General features: G+C 37.5%; 1 long non-coding RNA gene across 1 annotated transcript; it reads right to left on the minus strand.

Annotated features, from left to right (window-relative positions):
* Positions 1–5,598: 5,598 nt before the first annotated feature.
* Positions 5,599–13,148, minus strand: LOC148646790 (uncharacterized). Its single transcript, XR_015927521.1, has 2 exons — positions 12,844–13,148; positions 5,599–6,944 (listed from the first exon to the last, which is right to left on the minus strand). It is a non-coding gene; the product is annotated as an uncharacterized LOC148646790 (long non-coding RNA).
* Between the last annotated feature and the right edge of the window lie 8,684 nt (positions 13,149–21,832).

The following is a 21,832-nucleotide window of genomic DNA, read 5'->3' on the forward strand; positions in this document are numbered from 1 at the left end:
TGATATCTTTGTCTTCTAAATATCTTAATAAACTTTCAGCATAGCTTTCTCCCCGTTTAGATTTCAGATTCAGATTATGAGTGAATAAAAGCTCTCTCGCTCACCCTCCCCCACTCTCTCTCTCAATTCAATTCAATTCAATTCAAGGTGCTTTATTAGCATGACAGATGGGTACAATCAGTGTTGGGTATTTACTTTGTAATCTGTGGTCCTTTTAACTGTTTTTACATCTACTGTATTGCTTTGATATGCCACTTTTAAAGGTGATATATAAAATCAAGGCTTTAACTTGCTTTAACTCCACAAGTCTGAGTTCTTGTGTCTGTCCTATCCGAACCCGAAAGTATTACAATATGTATCTTTATAGCAGGTGGTGTACAACTTTTTAGCATAGATTACACTTTTTACCCTGTATTTAAAAAATAAAAACGATTACAATCTAATCTTTCCACGTTTGATCCCAAGATCCCAAGAAAAATAAATCTAAACGGGGAGAAAGCTATGCTGAAAGTTTATTAAGATACTTAGAAGACAAAGATATCAATTTATGTTGCATTTGTCTGATTGTGAATCAAAAAACACATATATTTAAACACGTGTTTGCGATTTAAATCAAAACGCGATTTAAATCAATATAAATGTTTATATTGTAACGCATAGGTGACTATTCATTGTTATTAAAATGACTTAAATTAGATCATGTTGTGATATTTAGAAATATAAATTTGTTTGGTGCGAGTGAAGTTTTATTTAATCTCTGAGCCAGGGAAAAGTTTTATTTTTTCAAAGAAATGTTTGTTAAAAAAAAAAAGTCATGGCTCTAGCTGGATTTGAACACCCAACAGGTGAGTCAGGAAGCTAACCCACAGCACCACTAGCAAGGTCACATGAGGAGTGTTGTAAAAGCCCTACAGAAACATTATCAACAGACATCGTACAGCGTGTACTATTCTTGTGTTGCAGTACATGAATATAATTATATCATTATTAATTTCTTTAGATACGCGATTCCATATTATATTGCCTTTTACTCAAATTCTAAAAGTATGCTTGTTGACTCTGGTTTCACGTTGGTTAAAGACTTCGATGCTTAAAATGTTTAGGGAGAAATGGAATACTGGTGTGTATTTTTTCTTTAAAGTACCGAAACCAGCCATATACTGTATGTCTATGTTCCAAAATTAATATCGTTTATGGCCTTCACACGCGTTACAGTATGCTCCTATTCTTTTTATGGTCAGCTACTAAGATTTCCCTTCAGTGGTAGAATTCCATATAAATATTCAATACTAAAACGGGCACATTAAAGTCATTTAAATCTTTCTACAACCGACCAACGGACCACAAGTGCCCCTGTCGGTCAACCAATCACGTACCGCGGTATTTTGCATCATCGCGCGTCACAATGCGCGAGGCCGTAGCCAATTACCTCTGGTACGTGTCTGTGCCGTGCACTTTGAATGGCTGCATCTGTAATAAATATAGCACTGAGCACTTACCATTTCAGTGAGAGGGGTGAGCCTGTTTAGTTGAGCAAAGCAGACTTCATTGGTTGAGCCTTGATACAATTCACAAATTTGACAACAGAGTCTAACAGATTTTAAATCCTCAGGCATTTTCTTGACGGGCAAGGCCTAGCGGTGGATGCTGCAGTGCGTCCACTTCATATCTGGAGCAACCTCTCTAATTAGTGCAACTACACAGCTGTGTCTGCCTGTTATCGCTCTAGCACCATCTGTACAAACTATGACACATTTTTTCAAGTCGATGCCATTCTCTTTGATAAATTCATTCAGAAGCTGAAATATGTGCTCTCCTGCAGTTCCTGTTGGTAAAAGAAACAAAACGTCCTAATGGGACATGACATCAAACTCGTATCTAACGTAAAACGAGCAATTGGCCAACTAAACGACATCTACAGACTCATCTAATTGCAGTGAATAGCATCTGCTCATCTTAACGCACTCTATCAGCATACTTTATGCCATATCAATAATTCTACGAGTGACTGTGTCATTCAAAAGTGGCAGCAGGTCGAGTTGTTTAGCAGCTTGTTCTCTACATATAATACGTGTCAGCTCTTTTACCAATGGTAAACAAAGTTCTTCATAAATAGTGTGGGGCATATCTGCTTTAGCAATCCTCAAGCTTGCATTTTCCCCCATTTCCATTTCAGGAGTCCATCTCAGAAGTTAAAATAAGTTTTTATTTCATGCGCATGGGAGCGAAACACAAAGACGTTTGGTGTATTTTTCTCAAATTAACCTAGAACAGTCCTTAAATATTTTTCTATCTATCATGCTTTTCTGTGCTCGCAAGATTGGCAGTGTTCCAAAACCATGCACATTCTCCTACCTCCCTATTTGCTGAAGATAACTTTTTTTAAATACAATTGGTCACTTACATTCATAGCACGCATTACTATACAATGTTATAGAATTCCATAGTAGCTCTTGTGTCCACTCACGTATTAGCGTGTGCTGTATCATAGTACTGTATGTAGGCTTCATATTTGACACATAAATTAATTTTATTAAAATGCAAAATATGAAAACCCGTCTCAGGTTTTCAGTGCACACAACAAATTTCCACAGTCATCTGGCATAGCAACTGGGGGTGCTCCGTGTACCAGCAGTGGTACGCGTACCACAGTTTGAGAACCAAGGTTCTAGAGAATACAAAGGTGTTTCAAGGTTGTTTGAGAACTGCAGTATGTGGTTTTCCAGGTTTGCAGGTGTGGTGGAGCTCTGTCACTCCTTTGTTTCCTCTTCTGCAACACCACACACTTCAACACACCAGCTCTTATTGTGTGGAAAGTGAGAGGCGCCTGGGTCAATAGTGTGTCTTTCAATCAGTGTTGATTGGCAGCTGCCCCAATATATGTGCTTAAAGACTTTGATAGAGGGAGGAAACTATGGGAGCACATTGCTCACATAAAGGAAAAAAAAATCATATAATGTAGTATTTTGTAATTCCAAAATAATTATCTTCTAACTGTGAGATAGTAAAGTATCTAATTATTACAAGATAGTCAATTATCTCATAATTATAACATACCAATGATAATTTGAGTGTATGGATAGCCTATTAAATTGTACACTGACAGCACCTAGAAGCTACCGAGAGCTCACCTGGAAGGTAAAGGATAGTGTTTTTTACAGTGTCAAATTTTGCAGAAACTGCATGGAGTTACTTTCAACTAGGGTTTAGTCAGAATGAAATGTTACAATTTTGATTATGACTACAGTGGAGACAGTGATGACCTGTTCTGTCTCCCCTTGTGGTCAATATTCATAACTGTAGTTTTTGTTGTGATTCTATTTGATGATCATCATATCTGAATGAACAACATCCAGATCCCCAGTGTCTCACATGACATTTAGATACCAATTCTTCTGCTTTAACAGAAGCAGAAGCAGTCTTTAGATCTTTAGTGGATTGTATTATATTTGAAATAATAATAATGAATAAATATCACAATATAGAAAAAAAAGGCAATTTAGTTATGAAAACAATGATATATTTTATCTAATTGTATTTATTAGTTACAATGTTAATAGACTGTATTTGTAATTTTCTGTTTCATAGCCTATTAAGTTTAATACTTACATAAATGTACACATTTTCCCTATGTCTTCATAACACAATATTTAAAAATGATTAAGAAACTTCATAGCCTTTTAGGTTTAATGACATAAGAGTATCTACACATTCCTTCTGTGTGTTTAGTACACAATACATACAGTATATAAATGATGTACAAACCCATCTCTGTTGAGTTCAATTGTTGCAGCTCAGCACCTGTTCTCAGTCTCAGACCTCTGCGGATCCTGCTGAGCTCCTATAGAGCTCCTGTAGAGATTTTTGTACAGATGTGTATCACTGTGAAAGGGTAGCTATATCTCTGCTGACAGTAATAATCTCCTGCATCTTCAGCTTTGGCTCCAGTGATTGTCAGTGGAAAGGCTGTTCCAGACCCACTGTCAGCGAATCGATCAGGAACCCCAGACTGATGGGTTGTTCCATGATAAACCAGGAGTTGTGGAGCCTGACCAGGTTTCTGCAGGTACCAGCTCAGATAGCTGGATAAAGGGCTGAAACATCTGATGAAAGCTGTTGACATCAATGCCTGCCCAACAGCAGCAGTCGTTGCCACTATGGACTACGGAGAGCATCAGGAGATGTATAGAGCAGTCCAAAAAGGGAGGTGAAGAAAAATATATATCTGCACACAAAAAAGACAGCATATCTGTTTGCTTGTAATTGTCCATTTGGGATGAAGAAGTAAGAACAGCAACAATATGTTTCCTCTCTGTGGGACTTTTCAAACTCTCCACAGAATGGCCAAGCCAGAATGTTGCACTGGGTGAGTATCTGTTCAATGTTTACATTAGAAATTTCATTAATGCAGCTAACTACAGATGTAGCCATTCAGAATGTGTTAGAGGGGCTGCTCTTTACCGTGGCATGTGATTCACTGGCCCAAGATGATCGACAGGTGGCACTTGTGCTGTTGTTAGATGCACTTGTTAGATGTTAGTGAAAATGATAGCTTCTTTTAATCTCTCAAAAGTGCATGTTTAAATCTGCTTAATATGGAATATTAATAAGGAATTTTACTTTAACTAAAGGGGCATTTTTGTAGCTGAGCATAAAAATAACAGGAGCATAGCATCTCTGAATATCATGTACATATAAACAAAATTATATTATAAACTGTAGTATATGGTATATACTGTATTTGACTGATAGTGGTAGCTTAAATAAATTTACAACAGTATTGCGCTTCCTTCATCAACATTTTATGCATCAAACTCTTTAATTCGGTCACTTACTGTGGTTGTTTTGAAAAGGTTCTGACATGCTCATTCTGACTACAATATATTAAGTTTATATACAAAAAAATATATTTTTTTATATAAAAACTTTCATGTGCATCCCATTTGAATTGTCACACACAAATCAACAACAACAACAAAAAAAAACATCAGTTGTCACCAGCCTCCTGGGAGTGGTCATGTGACCATTTGCTGCATCACTTCCTGTTACCAAGGTGCTGTGCAGAAGGCCTGTCATGAAAAGTTATAATGTTTTAACCTGTTCTATGAATACTTGCTGTCGTTATTTCAATAAAAAATGTACTTTTTAGAATCTGCTTAATATAAAATGGAATCACACAACAAAAGACATTAATAACAATATTAATTTAGGATCTAAATACAACATATTTATATAGCTGGTAGTATTACTGTATTCCACATTCTTTGTAAAAATCTGCATCGACTTATTGACTTGTGATTACTTTGGAAACATTCTGACCTGTCTGTTTCAGCTGTCTTTCCAAGTGGTGTGTTGGACCAATGGGTTTGGAGAGCTCCTCTTCCCCCCAGAAGTCTGTGTTTGATTCTTGCTTAGGGTACAAGTCTTTCTTTTAACAAACAAACAAACAAACTCCCTTTTAAAAAATAAAATCCTAAATATTGTGTACACTATACTGACTCACAAAGAGTCATTTGTTCAATGTTAAATGATATTAATAAAAACATGAATGAGCAGGTGAAAACTGTCAACAGTGGGAGAATAAAACAGTTCAACTGGTTTAATTCAGTTCAATTCAAAATACTTTATTGTTCCATTGGGGCAATTTAAAACAAGCCTTTACAACAAGCATTAAAATGAAATTATATGTATTATAATTATAATCGAGAATAACAAAGTGGTATTAAAAAGACCACTGAAACTGAACTATAATAACATGTCTGATCATTATTAACAATAATAATTTATTATTAATAATAAAGAATAATTTCAAAGTTCTTGTATTTTTTTCAGGGTCATTTGTTTTCTCCAGTTTTCATAACCTTCGCTTTCTTATTTCAACGCTTATTTATGAGACACAATGCTACAGATGTAAAACGGGGTGGAGCGGTGGCTCTGTGGCTAAGGATCTGCATCTGTGGCTAGAATGTTGCTGGTTTGTGTCCTGCAGCTGGCAGAGGAATCCTATTCCATTGGGCCCCTGAGCAAGGCCCTTAACCCCAACTGCTCCAGGGGTGCCATACAATGGCAGACCCTGTGCTCCGACCCCAGGCTCTCTCCCTATCTGTGTGTGTTGGTGTGTCTCATGGAGAGCAAGCTTGGGTATGTAAAAAGACAATTCCTAATGCAAGAAATTGTAAAAGGTTAATAAAGTGATATTATTATTATTAACTTTGCAAACAAATGACATAGAGCCTTCAAACAACAGGCATTTTAAAGATCGTGGTTTTTGAAAATGTTCACAACTTTTACAATATCTGGTACCTTGTTGCATTTTTATAAACCTTTGTTTGAATAAAGCAGACCCCAGGTGTAGCGAGTTCATAACGCAAGAATTACTATTTAAAGGCTACTGCATGTATGCAAAACACCTGACCATATAAAGCAGAATAACACAATCTCTGTTTGTGTTTAATTTGAGAAACTTTCTGTATTTTGTTTTTACTCAGATAACAATAAACTACATATGAAATTCTTTTGACGGAAGAAAGATGTTCTGTGCTCAATAGCTACATTTTTTTGCATTAGTGGAAGTGTTCTGAAGTCTCTCAAAAATGTAAAAAATGTAACATACTGTAATACTGTACGGCAGGATGGGCAACTGATGCTTTTATTTTTTTAAAGAAAATCAAAAATAAAATACAATGACATGTCCCTTTCTAACTCAGACATTGCATGACTTTAAGAGCTATAAAAAACACTTTTTATGTGACAGGTGATTTTTCTTCACCTGTATGATGTAAGTTTTTTTTTCAAATTTTTAAACACTTTAATTTTGTAAACACAACACGCATTTCGCATGGGAAAAATCCCGTTCTCCTGTCTTCTTGTGGTGTGAAGCAAATCAGCAGGTCACTGAGAAAATAGCGCACCGCCCACTGAGCTCCGTCAGAGAAGAGGCGGCACTGAAAAAGAGAGGAGGCGTGGAGCTCAGCAAGACAGAATGAGCCATCTGCAGGCTTGAGCACTTACAGCACCGAGCGCATCTGTCTAAAATTATTCAAGCAATGTAAATAATTTCTTTTAACTTCAACATTTTTAATTGGCATTTTTCACCAGTTATTTTTTTTAGACTGTCGTTAAACAAATCAGGTGCTTATTGTACTTCCTCGTGACATTACACATGGCAAAATTATACATTTTAATCAATTTTAAGATTTTTAATACATTTTATAAAAGTTTCATTTTTACAAATACCACAAGTGATTCTTGATTGTATTTCTGAATGTGTTGTCACAATATTTAATAGACATCTAAATAAGAAAGGCAGGTGTTAGTATAACGTATTAGTAATCAACTTTTAAAATAAACAATATTACTGTGATAAATTGTTGCCCTTAAAAATAATTTACAGGACTTTGTTCAAATTACATTTAATCTGACTCTCAGAAAATAAGTAAAATTCCAAATTTAACAATAAAGAAAAATGAGGGTAAAATATAATAGGTTAAAATATAATTTGAAATATTTTTCTAACTAAACAATCATTGATAACAATGTTGAACAATTTTACTGTTTATAAAATATAATTGCATTACCTAAAGAATAGGCTGGCACACTGGTTAGCATGCTTTTTGTATCTTTTTTCAGAAATAACCCAGGAGCACCAGATGTCTCAGTGGTTTTCAAAATTAATTTATGCAAATCATGGGTTTCCTCAGGTGATCTGATTTCCTCTCATAGTCCAGACATACTGGCTGTCACGGATGTCCAAAGGGACTAACCGTTGGGAGCAGGAGAGCGGAAAAAGACCCATGTGCGTAGCGGCAAGACGGGAAAAAGGCCCGGGCTCATTAGTGCAAAGAGTTCAGGAATGCCGTATAGAAACCTATGCCCTCAGGGAGCGGACGTGGGGCGCCCCGGTGCTAGGCGGGTCTCAGGACATCCGAACGTCAATGCTGAGCGAGGACAGAGTGCAAGACCCGGAAATATATAGCCCAAGGGAAAGAGAGGGACAGGAAGGACAGCAGACCGGAAACTAGGGACAGGACAGAGAAGGAGCGCCCTCTGGCTGTGTGATACTGTGTATTTACATTTTCAGAAGATTTTTAATAAAGTTCAATATAAAATATTAATTCTCAAATTACAGGCAAAGAGAATGTGTGTTTTTATTGAGAATTATTCAATAAATAGAAAAAGGAGATAAGATATGAGTTAAACTGCGGTGATTTAATTATTGGAGTACCACAGAGATCTGTACTAGGACCACTGCTCTACTTAATTTATACCAATGATCTCTTCATACCAAATTAGTTGGATTAGCAAACACTGGAATCATCAAACAAAATGATAAAACATTAGATAGAAATAAATGGACAAACACCTGGCAGATTATGTTTGTTTGTTGTTATGTTTGGCAGATACTGTCAGAGAATGATTGAGCCAGATGGACAACAGACAAGAGAAAGAAAGGGACAAAGTAAAAGATGAGCAAGAGAGTGAGGAGCAGGATTAAACATGTCAGACAAGGAAATGAGAGGGGAAGCTTTTCTTACAAGATCAAGGATCTTATATTTCTCATCACAGTTTTATTGCTGGGCAAGGTGAGACACACTGAGATGAGGAGGACTTTAGAAAGATGTGTCTGAATGTGATGCCCTGTCTTGAACTAAATCCCACTTGCTCCCAATCAAAATCATGATCCCACCTGCAATATTGATCCACACCATCTAAAAGGGGAACTGCAGTCCCAAATTCTTAGACTGGGTTTTAAATATCCGTAACAAAATAAACTGATAGTATCTCAAAATGTCTAATTTAAAATTAATTACACAATCATGAACTCTGTGGAAGTACTGCATGGTTGCCATGTTGTCGAAGGCAGATGAGAATCAGCTGGTCTCACCAAGGGCAAGAGGAAGATTTTGTGCAAATTGCGCCATAAACCCTGCCCTTCCTGCTCACTAGTTATTGCAAGTGAACAAGAAATGAAAATAAAAATGAGTGTGTTTTAGTTGGTTGTCAGGTTTCTTTTTTTGCAAAACTTAAAAGAAACTTAATCATGTTGTCTTGTATGTATCGGTTTCATGAAATTATTTAGAATTAACATAGTAGCAAAATTGACTTGGCCTGGAGCATGCCTCAATCTGAATCATAGACAGTGATGGCAATATGGCACTACACATACATTGACACTTTACAAGTTATCTTGTACGTGGTAGTTTCCTTATGATTTGAAATGCACTTATCATTGCAGATTCATTATAATCCAAAAATGTAAAAAAAGCATCGCAGTTCCCCTTTAATATACAGATCCAGCCATTCAAAATGCGCCGAGTACGCTGCGTCAAAACACAGTGGGCATGGCGCATCATTCCGCATGCAAACTGAAATATGATAATTGTATCTGGAAGCACCTTGTAAAACTGCCAGGTGGAGCTAAAGAAGCTTAACATCTCATGTACAGCATTTGAGCTGGCGCCAGAAAATGCCCAATTGCGAATCTCAGTCACTGCTGAGGGACAATCTTTTTCCAGTTAAGAATTTAAGTTGTATACTCTTTAGATTTTTAATAATTTTAAATTGTGTATTACAGCATGTTAATCATTAACAAAAAGTTGGTATATTTTATGAAAGCAAGATTGCTCAGTTGGACAAAAGTACACAACCTTCCACCTTCATCGTAAATATTTTAATATTGAATTATTTAACTTGGTAATTTACAAGGGTTCTAGTTTTAACGTGTTTGTTCTAAGATTATTAAGTTTATATTCTGTACTTCATAAAAAGTTATAACGTTTTATCCTTTTCTAAGAATTAGCAGTAAGAACACCACTTGATGTTACTTTAAAAAAAAGTTGTACTGATTTAATTCCACTTGGTAGTAGTATTAATATGGAGTTGTGAAAACATATTTTGGGCATTTTGACATTTGTTTTTTTTTTTAAGCTTAATGGAAATCTTTCAGTTAAACAAGGGAGGGGGAATTATTTTTTTTTACAACTGCAGTAGAACAGTGGAGAACAGCCTATCATCATGACGGGCAAACGATTTTTTTATTTTTAAAAATTAAATAAAAAATAAGATAAAATGACGTGTTCCTGCCTAACTCAAACATTGTGTGACTTTAAAAAGCTGTAAGAAATGGTTTAGATAGTTAAAAACCACTTTTTAAGTAAATGTTTAAAATATTTGAATTTTATAAAAGTTATACTGATTTAATACCTCTTGATAGTAATATTAATATGGAGTCGTGTAACTAAGCAGCTTAAATATCACAAGGGGACATTTTGGAAACATTTGATGTTTGTTTATTAAAAAATATATCTATTATTGTCCTTAAAGAGGTAATAGGCAATGGACTGTCATGTAGTGGGCTGCACCCAGGTGGTTCAAAGCTCAATCAAAGAATTACTTTTTTTCTTACATAGCCAAATATATAAAAATAGTCCACTATTATAGCTTGTTGTTGGCTGTGGCGTGAGTGTATCTGGATGAATTATTATAAGTGATAGTTTTGTGATTTAGGTTTTATTCAAGCAATTCTTTAAGTCTTTAAGGAGGAGGAAAGAGGGCTGTACTGTCACTGCGCTGAGCTTGTACCATCTGTATGCCTGCCGTTTGTTACAATATGAATAATGAAGGACCATGGACAAGCTGTAAACTGAAGAGTTAGAGAAAACACGTTGAATCTTGTTTTCAGCTTGGAATTTAACCTTTACAACGATACTTTTGGCTATATTTTTTACATAGCCGGACGAGTAAAAACGGATTGGATTAATAACTGGAGTAAGATATTTCATATGTACTTTGAAACCATCCGGCTTTGGAACAGTGGGCGGTGATAACCGGCTGGGACGGGGGGGGGGGGAGGGTATTTTGATTTCCTGCGTGAACCGTATTCGCTACAATACTATAATGAGTCCCTGAGGTATACCGTTCAAATTTCGGAATTATAAAAAATAAACCTTTGTTGCGTTTGCACGAGAGACAAAACTACCTTTTGAGAAGTCATGTACTGCTTGCAAATTTTGTCTGTACTGTAGCTTTATTCAACTGAGCAGAAAGTCACCTTGCTCTTACAAGCGTCTCTGTTAAGCAGAATTTGTGTTAACACATCACACCCTTTGAAGGAGTTTTAAACAACTTGGTCTGTCAGTGAAAAAAATGATTGCGGGCACTTTTCCTCCCCTTGGTGCAAGGTGACAATGTGGGAAACTGTTTTTTTATTTTACTGGCAGTGTGAACATTGAGTGAGCACTGGGGCGTACAGTGAGACTACCACAGTGAGATTACTGAGATGGATAATTTTAGTAAATATGTTGACAAATATCTGAATTTTTGCTAGATCAAATTGTATCCAGCTGTGAATCATCTACGTGACCTTGCCCTTCTTGAAATTGTGGGAAAGAGGTTTAGTGGGCAGTGTAGTGAACATAGAGTGTTTTAATACACTGTACAGTATAACAGTATAAAGCAAGTATGTACAGTATATATTTAATGTTTGTAATCACTATTCTTACATTTTGTATACAGTTTGCTTCTGTGTTAGCTGGTGTGTTAGCTGGTGGGCAAACGCTCGAGGTGAAAATTCATCCACAAGGTGTGTGCCTTTAAAGCAAAGAAGACCGCACCAAACTTTTTTGGCTCTGTATGTTGCTCAAGCCATTTCTCTTTGACACATGAATGGCACAACTACAGGGGAAGATGTAGCTAAAATGCTTATTATTCATTTTGAGGAAAGAGGAAATGACACCAATGAAATATTTTCTGTGACGACCTCTGCTATGGTATTAAAACATTACCTTTTATTGCTAATATAACTCAAAGTATTATGAAAATAAGAAATTGCTACAATGTTAATAAATTAAACACATAGAAAATAATTTGTAATGTGAAGTCATTTTGAGGGTTTGAGACATATAGAACGGAACCCTGACTTTAAACCACTTAAATAAGGAATGGTTATTCAGGAGCTTAAGTTTATACTCTCGGCTAATATAAATGCATTGTAGCATTCGAAATCCATTAACATCACTGTAAATGAACAATTATCCAATTCAGGGTCACAGTTACCCAGAGCCTATTCCAGGAAGCACTGGACACAAGGCAGCACTGAAACCTGGAAAGGATACCAGTCTATCAAAGGGCACACACTCACACCAGTGCCAGCTTTCCCAGAAGTCTATTAACCTGCCAGCACATTTGTGGACTGTGGGAGAAAACTGGAACACCACATAAACACGGAGAGAACATACAAACTCCACACAGACAGCACCCCAGATTCAAAAGAGATTCAAAGATGAGAGATAAACAAATTGATAAATATTGCAAACCTAACTCACTTCCATAGCTACATTCTTTCAGATGTATATAAAATATTAGAAAAAAGGAGGAATATAAGAGATAAGGGTAAGATTCAAATGGAAAGGGAGGCTGGCACTCCCATAGCAACTGAGGAATCTCAAATCTGCATAAATTCATAAAATCTGCATAAATTCTGCATCCAATAATTCACGTTACTGGAGAGAATCACTAAAAAACTGGTTAAAGCTGGACAGACCTAGTGTTCTAATCTGCAAGGACTCTATGAATTTTAAAGAAAAGTACCTTTAGAATTATAAATCAACAACATATACTGTACAGTATATATTTTAAAAAATGGGAAAGGTTGTGTTTTCAGCCTCTCAGTAACCATATGTTTACAAAGAGCCCAAAGACAAGAACTTGTATAACATTAGACAAAAAATCCTTTTTGTTTTGTATTTTCTAGGTGTTACGTTTGAAGCATGTGAAAATCGGAATGCTGTGTGTCTTAACATATCTAAATAAAACAATAATAATACATCTCCAGTGTTCACTTACTTCAGTGTTGTTAATTTACAGTTGGGATTCCTCAGAGCTGCAGACAGCAGTTTCACTCCTGAATTCACCAGGTAATTGACACTCAGATCCAGCTCTCTCAGACTGGAGTGTTGAGACTGAAGAGCAGAGGCCAGATCTTCACAACATCTCTCTGTTAGTTCACAGCTCCTCATCCTGCAGACAAAAAGACAGGAGCACAGCTGAACATCTGCACAGCTCATCCACATCTTTCTTTCCAAGTCTTCGCTCCAACACCCAGCTCAGCAGTACTATACAACATCATGTCATTATCCATCTCAGAGCTACAATGGTTGGAATAGGGAAATAGAATGAGTGAGACTTTGACTTTTAACCATAATAGAAATTGCTTCACATTTTATGGTGTCTTGTTAAAGTTATAGCTATGGTTGTTATTCTTCACATGGTGGAATTAATACAAAATGTAAATGAACAACACTGGAGTAAGAGAACTGGAGATTTTGATTGCTATTGTATATGTGTTGAGGAAAACAACATTCTCTTTTGAAGAAAATAAACAATTTAAACAAAAACAAGCAAGGTTATAACTCTAACAACACATAATCAAAATGTGAAGCAATAAACAATCTTAATCAAACTTTGGCAGAGGAATCGACCATGTGACTGTATCCACTTTGTACAAGTCAGGAAACTGAACTTCAGTACAAAACAGCAGGTCAAGAGAGAGCGAGTCCATACGAACCAGAATTCTGCCTCAGACTTTGTTTGTCACAGGGGAAATCTTTAGACTTGGGTTCCATCTGTACATTTCACATCAATACCATTAATATTAATACAGTTGGACTCCATTGTCAATTGAGTACTGTACATTAGTTCTGTTAAAATTAATATTATAATGTGTGAGAGAGAGTCAATTATGTTTGAGAAAACAAATCAACTTTATTATATAAAAAAAACACAGGGAGGCAGAGGTGCACATTTGTATTCTAATTGAGAGGGGAAAGACAAAGAAAAGAACCCCCCCCACCCGACAAACTAACTGACTAAAAAAACAACTAAATAGGCTAGAACCGGAAAGGTGGTCATGTCTAACAATGAGGCTGTACCAAAACAAAGTCTTCTGTGTCCTACTCATATCTACACTAACTAACCAAACCAAAAGCATAAAAGAAAAGCACACATCATGTTTTTCCCCCATCCCTATAACACACCACTCAACTAACCTCATTCACCATCTCTGATCTCTCAGTATTCCCCCTTTTGCAGTCTCATTTTCCCCTTTTAAATGCTTCTTCCTCATTTGCTTAACATATTAATTGGCAGCACCCAGAGAAAAAAGAGAAAACAATTAGGGAAAAAAAGAACTCTCCAACTGAGGACCATAACAACCATTGATATAGATTCCAGGTTAGTTAGAAAACTAACCATGTTTCTCCGTGATACTGTGACATCACAGTGGTAGTGACCCCCCATGAACAGGCGTGTCCACCACTCCAGACACACCCCTCACAGCCTGCTGGAGAATGTTTTCACATTTCTTGCAAGTACTCTCCATTGGCAGTGGTGATGTACTCAGCTCCTCATCATGGTACCAGAGTATGGGGCACACATCCTCAGAGACCTTTGGGTCCCTGGCTCACAGACTCTACTGTCCTCTCTATCTGATCTCCTCCAAGATCATAATGTACAGATGCAGCCATTCAAAATGGGTGGAGTATTTCGCGGCATACCCCGGTGGGCATGTCGCGGTATCACGCCGTATCACGGGGTTAATCGCGTCATTTGACGTCATGCCGGAAAGTATCCGGCATCACCTTGTAAAACCGCCAGGAGAAGCCAATAAAGCTTAACCTCTCATGTACAGCATTTGAGCATTTGAGCTTTTAAATTTGAACTGTGTATTACAGCATGTAAATCATCAGTCATTAAAAAGTTGGTATATTTTATGACAGCAAGATTGCTCAGTTGGACAAAAGTACACAACCTACCTTTATCAGAAATATTTATGGTTCAAAGCCTTTACCGAAGATATTACTAGTAGTATTAATAATGAATGACTTTGGACAAGCTGTATACTCAAAGTATAATTTCTTTAGCACATTTGTACAAGCACTTGGAAGCACTTGGAATCTGTCCAAGCCCTACTTTGTCAGGCATTTTCTTTTACTTCAACGGGCATAAAAACTCCCTTGCTTTTAACAGGGCATTTCATAATTTCTAACTACGAAAATGATGAAACTAGAGCTCAAAATATCACAAGGATCCTCAAGAGCACAGCAAAGACTGTATTAAAAGATACTTGTATCAGATACATGAGAATCCAGGCTTTTTTATCAACGCTTTCTTTTCCGTATACCAGATATTATGGAACCACTTCAGAAGGGTGTCAGCCAGTCAGATTCCAGGAATCGGTACTTTAAAGGAAAAATACACACCAGTATTCCATTTCTCCCTAAACATTTTAACCATCAAAGTATTTAACTAACATGTGAAATAGCGTGTGAAAAAGTGGTAGTTTTAAGCTTTTCTGCTAATATAATATGGAATCGCGTATCTAAAGAAATTAATAACGATATGATTATATTCATGTACTGCGACAGGGCTGTGTAGGGCTGTTTCGCCTCTCTCTTCATGCGACTTCCCTTGTAGCCTACTGGTGTACGTGCCTGATTACCAGCTCACAGGTTGTGTGTTCAAGCCCAGCTGGTGCTGGACTTTTCTTTTAACAAACATTTCTTCGAAAAAATAGAATAGCAATATTATGGACAATCAATTGACTTTTATATTTCAAAATATCACAACATGATCGATTCTAAGTCATTTTTGATAGCAATGAATAGTCGCCTTCTTCCCTTCTGACAACGGTCCCTGCGTCCGCTTCCTGCTTCTATTGTGTGTGTGTGTGTGGGGGGATCCCTTCAGATCTCCCTTCAGATTTAAAAGGTTATTAATCATATCTTCGGTGTCGCATCTTACCAGTGCAGCTGATCTTTTGCTGCCTGGGTGGGTCAACTATCACAAAGCTTTAGAGAACCTAACATTTCTATTATCAACAAATTGTAAATTTGTAAAAGAGTAAATTTTTATAGAGAAATGGAGGCTGGACAGTATGCGTTACAATATAAACATTTGTATTGATTTAAATCGTGTTTTGATTTAAATCGCAAACGCGTGTTTAATTATATGTGTTTTTTTATCATAATCAGACTAATGCAACATAAATTGATACAGTATCTTTGTCTTCTAAGTATCTTAATAAACTTTCAGCATAGCTTTCTACCCATTTAGATTTATTTTTTTGGGGATTTTGGGATCAAATGTGGAAGGATTAGATTGTAATCGTTTTTATTTTTCAAATACGTTTTAGAAAAGTGTAATCTATACCTGCCCAGACTGTACGCCTTCCTAAACCCCGCCCTGACCACTTTCACTCCTGTCTTGCTCTTCCCCGCGCACCCCAGCCGGGCGCCCTTCGGCCTCTGCCCGGGACGAATGTATATTTAGATATTTACACCCGGCACGGCACAGAGGGAGCGTCTGCATTTATAACTTATTTTTTAAAATTAGTCAAGCAATATGAAGCATCTCCTTTCACTTTTAAGTCCCTTAAATACATTGAGCACAGCTTTCTCACCACTTAGATTACTTTTTGATACCATCCTTACACAAAGCAGAAACTTCTTGTATTTTCCGATGACATACGGTACAAGTGGAAAGATAATCGTCTTTAATTTTGTTACGTTATACGTTTTAGGAACGTTTCATCTATACAAACACCACAAAACTATTCTCGATTGTATTTCTGAATGTTATGTTACACTTACAGTAGTTCACTGCTTTAAATACATCGAATTAAGAAAGTTAGGTGTAGCACTTTAGATCTTTTTTTCTGAACCGGGGAAAATCTGATCATGTTTCTCTATAACAATAATAAAAGACATTATTTTACATATCACCTTTAAAAGTGGCATCTCAAAGCAATAAAGAAGATGGAAAAACAGTCAAAAGGGACCAAAGTAAATACCAGACGAACGCAAACGCGTTTTTAATAAAATGCTTTTATTCATTCAGCAGAGAGTGAGAGGGACATCCAGCAGAGAGAGACACACACACCGGTTTCCATCGACAAAAGTCTGCATTTTCAGAAGTGTCTCTAGCCTCCCAATCCTCCCCAGTAATGCGTTGTACTGCTCCCGCTGCTGCCGAAAAGTCTCCACACAGGTGCCTTTTGCCGAAGTCGGGAGACATTAGAGGCTTGCCACACCCGGAGTGTTAAACCAATGCATTAGCACGTCAAAGCCCATTGAGGACCCGGGCGCAATAATTGTTTTGTCCCTTGATTTACTGATCTGCATTAATTATGGAAATCGAGTTCCTGCTCTTTGCAGACCACCTGGTCCTGCTATCTCCCAAAGAACAGAGGCTGCGCCAGAACCTGGCACTGCTGGAGCAGCACTGTCAGACCTGGGCGCTGACAGTCAATCTGGACAAGACCAGAGTTATGGTTTTCCAGAAAAAAAGACAGACCTCAGGGAAACAGGTACAAATTCACACTTAACAACACATTAACACCTAACAACAGGAGCAGGGACGAATTAGACCAGTACCCACTATTGTTAAACATACAGAAAAGAATATTAAAGTATTGAAGTATTAGCCATACAGAACATTAAAGTGCCCCTTTTCCATTCAGCAGGTGCCTGAGCCGCTGTGTCCTATCTTCTGACAGTTGCCGTTGTGAATGTCTGTAGAGTGTATCTTATTTTTAGTACTATATTTTTGTATTATATTCCCTATTAATCAAACTCTAAGAGTATGTATAGGCTTGTCCCCTCCTCCCGCCCCTCTCTGTGTACAGTAGAGCCTCCTGTCCAGCCAGCACATGTCCACAGACATTCACAATGGCGACATATCATAAAACGTTTGCACGTTAAACTATTAGTTGTTTTTCAGGAAGTTAAAAAAAACACTTGAATTACTTATCCGGTCTCTCGAAATAAAGTTATTTTTCAAGCAATGCAACAAACGTCGGGCAATGTGTTTTTTTTAATCCAACATTTACAGCCACATCTAAAATCTTGTCAGTCAGCTCTTTTTTCTCTATTTGAATTGTGGCTTACACATCGCATGACTTTAAAAGCTAGAAAAACAGGTTTCGATTCACATTAGCTGGCGAGCCTTGTTTTGTCAAAAAACCCAAATAACCCGGGGCAGAGACTCTGGGGGGATCATTGCGTGGTACAGAGCGGAGCTCAGTCAATTCTTATGGAATGTGTTTTCTTTCTTCTTTTTTTCAGCATGGAATAAACCTGTTACTTGATTCATATGGATGCCCGGTTCCGCCGGGGATTCAAAACATTTTTTATATATTTTTTTAATCGGGTATCTAAGGGAATAGCAGTATAACCCTGTTCATGAACAGACAGTGGCATGTTACATTATTAATTTGGGTGTCTCCTCTTGCCAGAGAGCTCTAAATTGCATTTTGAGCGCGGTTTTTTACTTTTTTTAAATTGCAACCCATAAATAAGGCCGATTGCAAAAATGCACTTGGAATCTGTCCAAGCCCTACTCTGTCAGGCATTTTCTTTTACTGTAACGGACACAAAAACTCCCTTGCTTTTAACAGAGCGTTTCATAATTTCCAACACCGAAAATTATTTAAACTGCGACACTCAAAATGCAATTTAGAGCTTTCTGTCAAGAGGAGACACCCAAATTAATAATGTAACATGCCACTGTTTGTGCATGAACAAAGTTATACTGAGACTTCCTTAGATACGTGATTAAAAAATAAATAAAAAAAATTTGAATCCCCGGCGGAACACATTCCATAAGAATCAGCGCTTTTACAGTATATATCGCCTTTAAAGGTGGCTTCTCAAAACGCTTTAGAGGATAAAAACAACAAGAACAGCAACAACAACAATATTGTATTTCATTGCACTTTGAAAACCAAGTAATAACTTAACTATATGTGCAAACGTTTTATGATATGTCGCTGTTGTGAATGTCTGTGGAGTGTATCTTATTTGCCTTACGTCCTGGTTATCTCGCTCGCCCTCCCCCCCTCTCTCCCTCAGTTCAATTAAATTCAAGGTGTTTTATTAGCATGACAGATGGGTACAATCAGTGTTGGGTATTTACTTTGCTTTGAGATTCCACTTTTAAAGGTGATATATACAATTTTAACTAAAATAAATTGATATCTTTGTCTTCTAACTATCTTAATAAACTTTCAGCATAGCTTTCTCCCCGTTTAGATTTATTTTTCTTAACTAGTATACTTTATTTTTCGGAACCGGGGAAAATCTGATCATGTTTCTCTATAACAATAATAAAAAAACATTATTTTACATATCACCTTTATGTGATATCACATAGGACAGCACCACCCTCTGTCCTATTGATCACCACAGGTCTAATAAACATTTTTATTCCATCCCTATCTCTCAACCAGCCTTCGATAACATCTCTCTCAGAAATGGCTTCTATAGAGGATTCAGATATGTTGTTAAATTCTATCTTTCCAGTGTTATGTTTCCAGCTTCACATTCGTCCCCTTTAAGAAGGTGTAGACCTTTACAAAATACCTCACCACTCATCTGTCTTGTTCAATCCTCGCATTCGCTGTCTTTCTCTATTTTAGGAAGCTTTAGTCCTTATCCCATTGCTCAGTATCCAGTAACATCCACGGCTACATGCAGAAGGTATATCCTAGACCAGGTGTGGACTGAGAATAAGAACCAGAACCCAATTAGTCGTTGCTGAATGGATCCTTCCTCTAGGTGCAGTTTGGCCAAACTGGAACCCTAATTTCTTGGTAGAGCTGAGTACATAGCGATCTGAGGTCATACTTCTGAAAGAAAGAGTCTGCTCTACTCAGTGTCCTCAGAATGTGTAGCCTAACCACCCCAGGCTCTTCATGACATAGGCCATCTTGATGTTGTGATATCCCAGCCCTCCGTGCACAGACAGCATGCTGCTCTATTCTACTCCCTCATATTCCAAAGCTGCCCCTGCTTGTACCTGCAGCAGAGGGTCTGGACCTTCTCTACTGGGCATTTCTGAGTGACAGGTACTGTATCACTAGTACGGCAGTTTGGCCACGGGCATCCAGATAGCACCCCTTCTAGTAAATGTTGGCCCTTTGGCTTTGAAGAGTCAGTAAACCTCTTTCACTACCATCTCCTCAGGCACCTCCTGGACCATCAGCAAAACAGCCAGTTCCGTCAGCACCCTGCTGTAAGGGCTCAGTCTCCTCCAGCTCAGCCGCAGGAACAGGTCCACATCTGTCCTCTGGTGTTCACTCATACTCTTTGAGTTGACCTCCCCTTCTGGTCCCTATCAGTAGCCACCCTGGAAATTTCATCTAGAATTCTTTGATCACTGGCACAGGTTTGGTGAAAAGACTAATAATTTATGCACACTTAGTTAGAATGGTTATTTCTTATCAATGACAATGCTGGCCAAAAGAGGGAGACAGATCACTGCATCTTTATTGGAAGAGCACATTCATAAAGCAAAGAAAATAACCCTGTAGTTCTCATAGCATACAAGAGTTCCCGTTGTTGGAATTTCTCTTCTAAGCCAGTGATTACATTTATTTCTAATCATGTGAAGAAGGACTCTTCTCTGAAATTGTATTAACATACTTTTTTTGTATTCTGAGTCTTAAGTACAGCATTAAATTGTCATTACATCATGGATTTTTTACACTCAAGTAAATTCTTTTAATTTGAAAAGTACAGTATCTGGTTTTGCACTGTAACAAAAAGTTCACTCACTTGCTGTATGTTCACATTAAATATTGTTTAAATAAAAAACATAAAGTCCATATACTATATATACTTCTAAATATTCATATGAGCTGGTGTGAAAAAGTACAGTAATGTTATTAATGTCTTCATCTCATAACAGTATGGTCTCTCACTGTCTCTCTGAGGATCCACTGCTGTCTGTGCCCACAGTGACCCTCTGTAATATGCCAGCTCATCCTGAGCCCACAGCCCACACTCTATAAATCACAACAATAGATACAGTAGGTGGGGTTTGTCTGAGATTGGAGGAAAATATAATTTCTTGGAATATTTTATTCTATTTCTGTTTTCAAGTAATTAGGGAAAAAGATTCAAAGAGATTCACACATACATTTAAGACTGTATCGTTTCATACTTGTATTCTTTTAGTTACATAGTGGCATCACAAGATGCCCTCCTCTGTTCCCCAAAGTTATTGTCACAATTGCTACTCCTCCTCTTAAGGGCTCTCTAGCCCTTTCTTGTTCTGCCCCATTACCTGCACCTGTTTCTTATTTCCGTTCCACCTTAAAAGCCAGACGCAGACGTCACTCCTGGTTCCTCATTGAATTCTGCTTCGTGAGAGCCCGGGGTCCTGCTGCGTCTGGCTCCATTATGGTTTTAACTTTCTGTTCCTGATTCCCCGCCCCTCCGGTCCAGACCCGGTTCATGGTTTTATTCTCTGAATGGATCCCCTCACCTTGGACTCTACCTTCTGTCTTAGATTACCCATTTGGATTCTCTCATGGATTGTTCACCCCGGAATCACTCTCCCTGGACACCTGCACCCCTTGGATACGCCCCCTGTCTCCATACCCTCTCCTGTATGACTTTTTCCCCAGTGTTTCCTCACAATTCCGGATTGTGTCATCTGCATAGGGCCCAGAAAGAACTGTTTCGTGACAGTTATCTCCTGTGTGTGATCCTCCACACAAGCTTTTCACCTGATTTCAAGAAATTAGGCACAATGCTGAAACTTATATGCTGTAAGACTAATTTACCCCCAATTGTTTTTGTTGTCTTGTAATCAGTTTCTGATAACGCATTTCTACAAAGGTCTACTATTCTAAGAATGACAATTTGCATTGGCAGCACATGCTTCAGTGCTCTGGAAGTGTTTATAGCCCTGTGAGTTTAACACTTCATGACTGACAGCTGCTTTTCATGCCAACAAAACCCACAGCAACCATGACTTTCACCTCCATCTTCAT

This window comes from Lepisosteus platostomus, chromosome 16 (genome assembly GCF_059453375.1).
Source record: "Lepisosteus platostomus isolate fLepPlt1 chromosome 16, fLepPlt1.hap1, whole genome shotgun sequence".
In the NCBI taxonomy this organism is placed as follows: domain Eukaryota; kingdom Metazoa; phylum Chordata; class Actinopteri; order Semionotiformes; family Lepisosteidae; genus Lepisosteus; species Lepisosteus platostomus.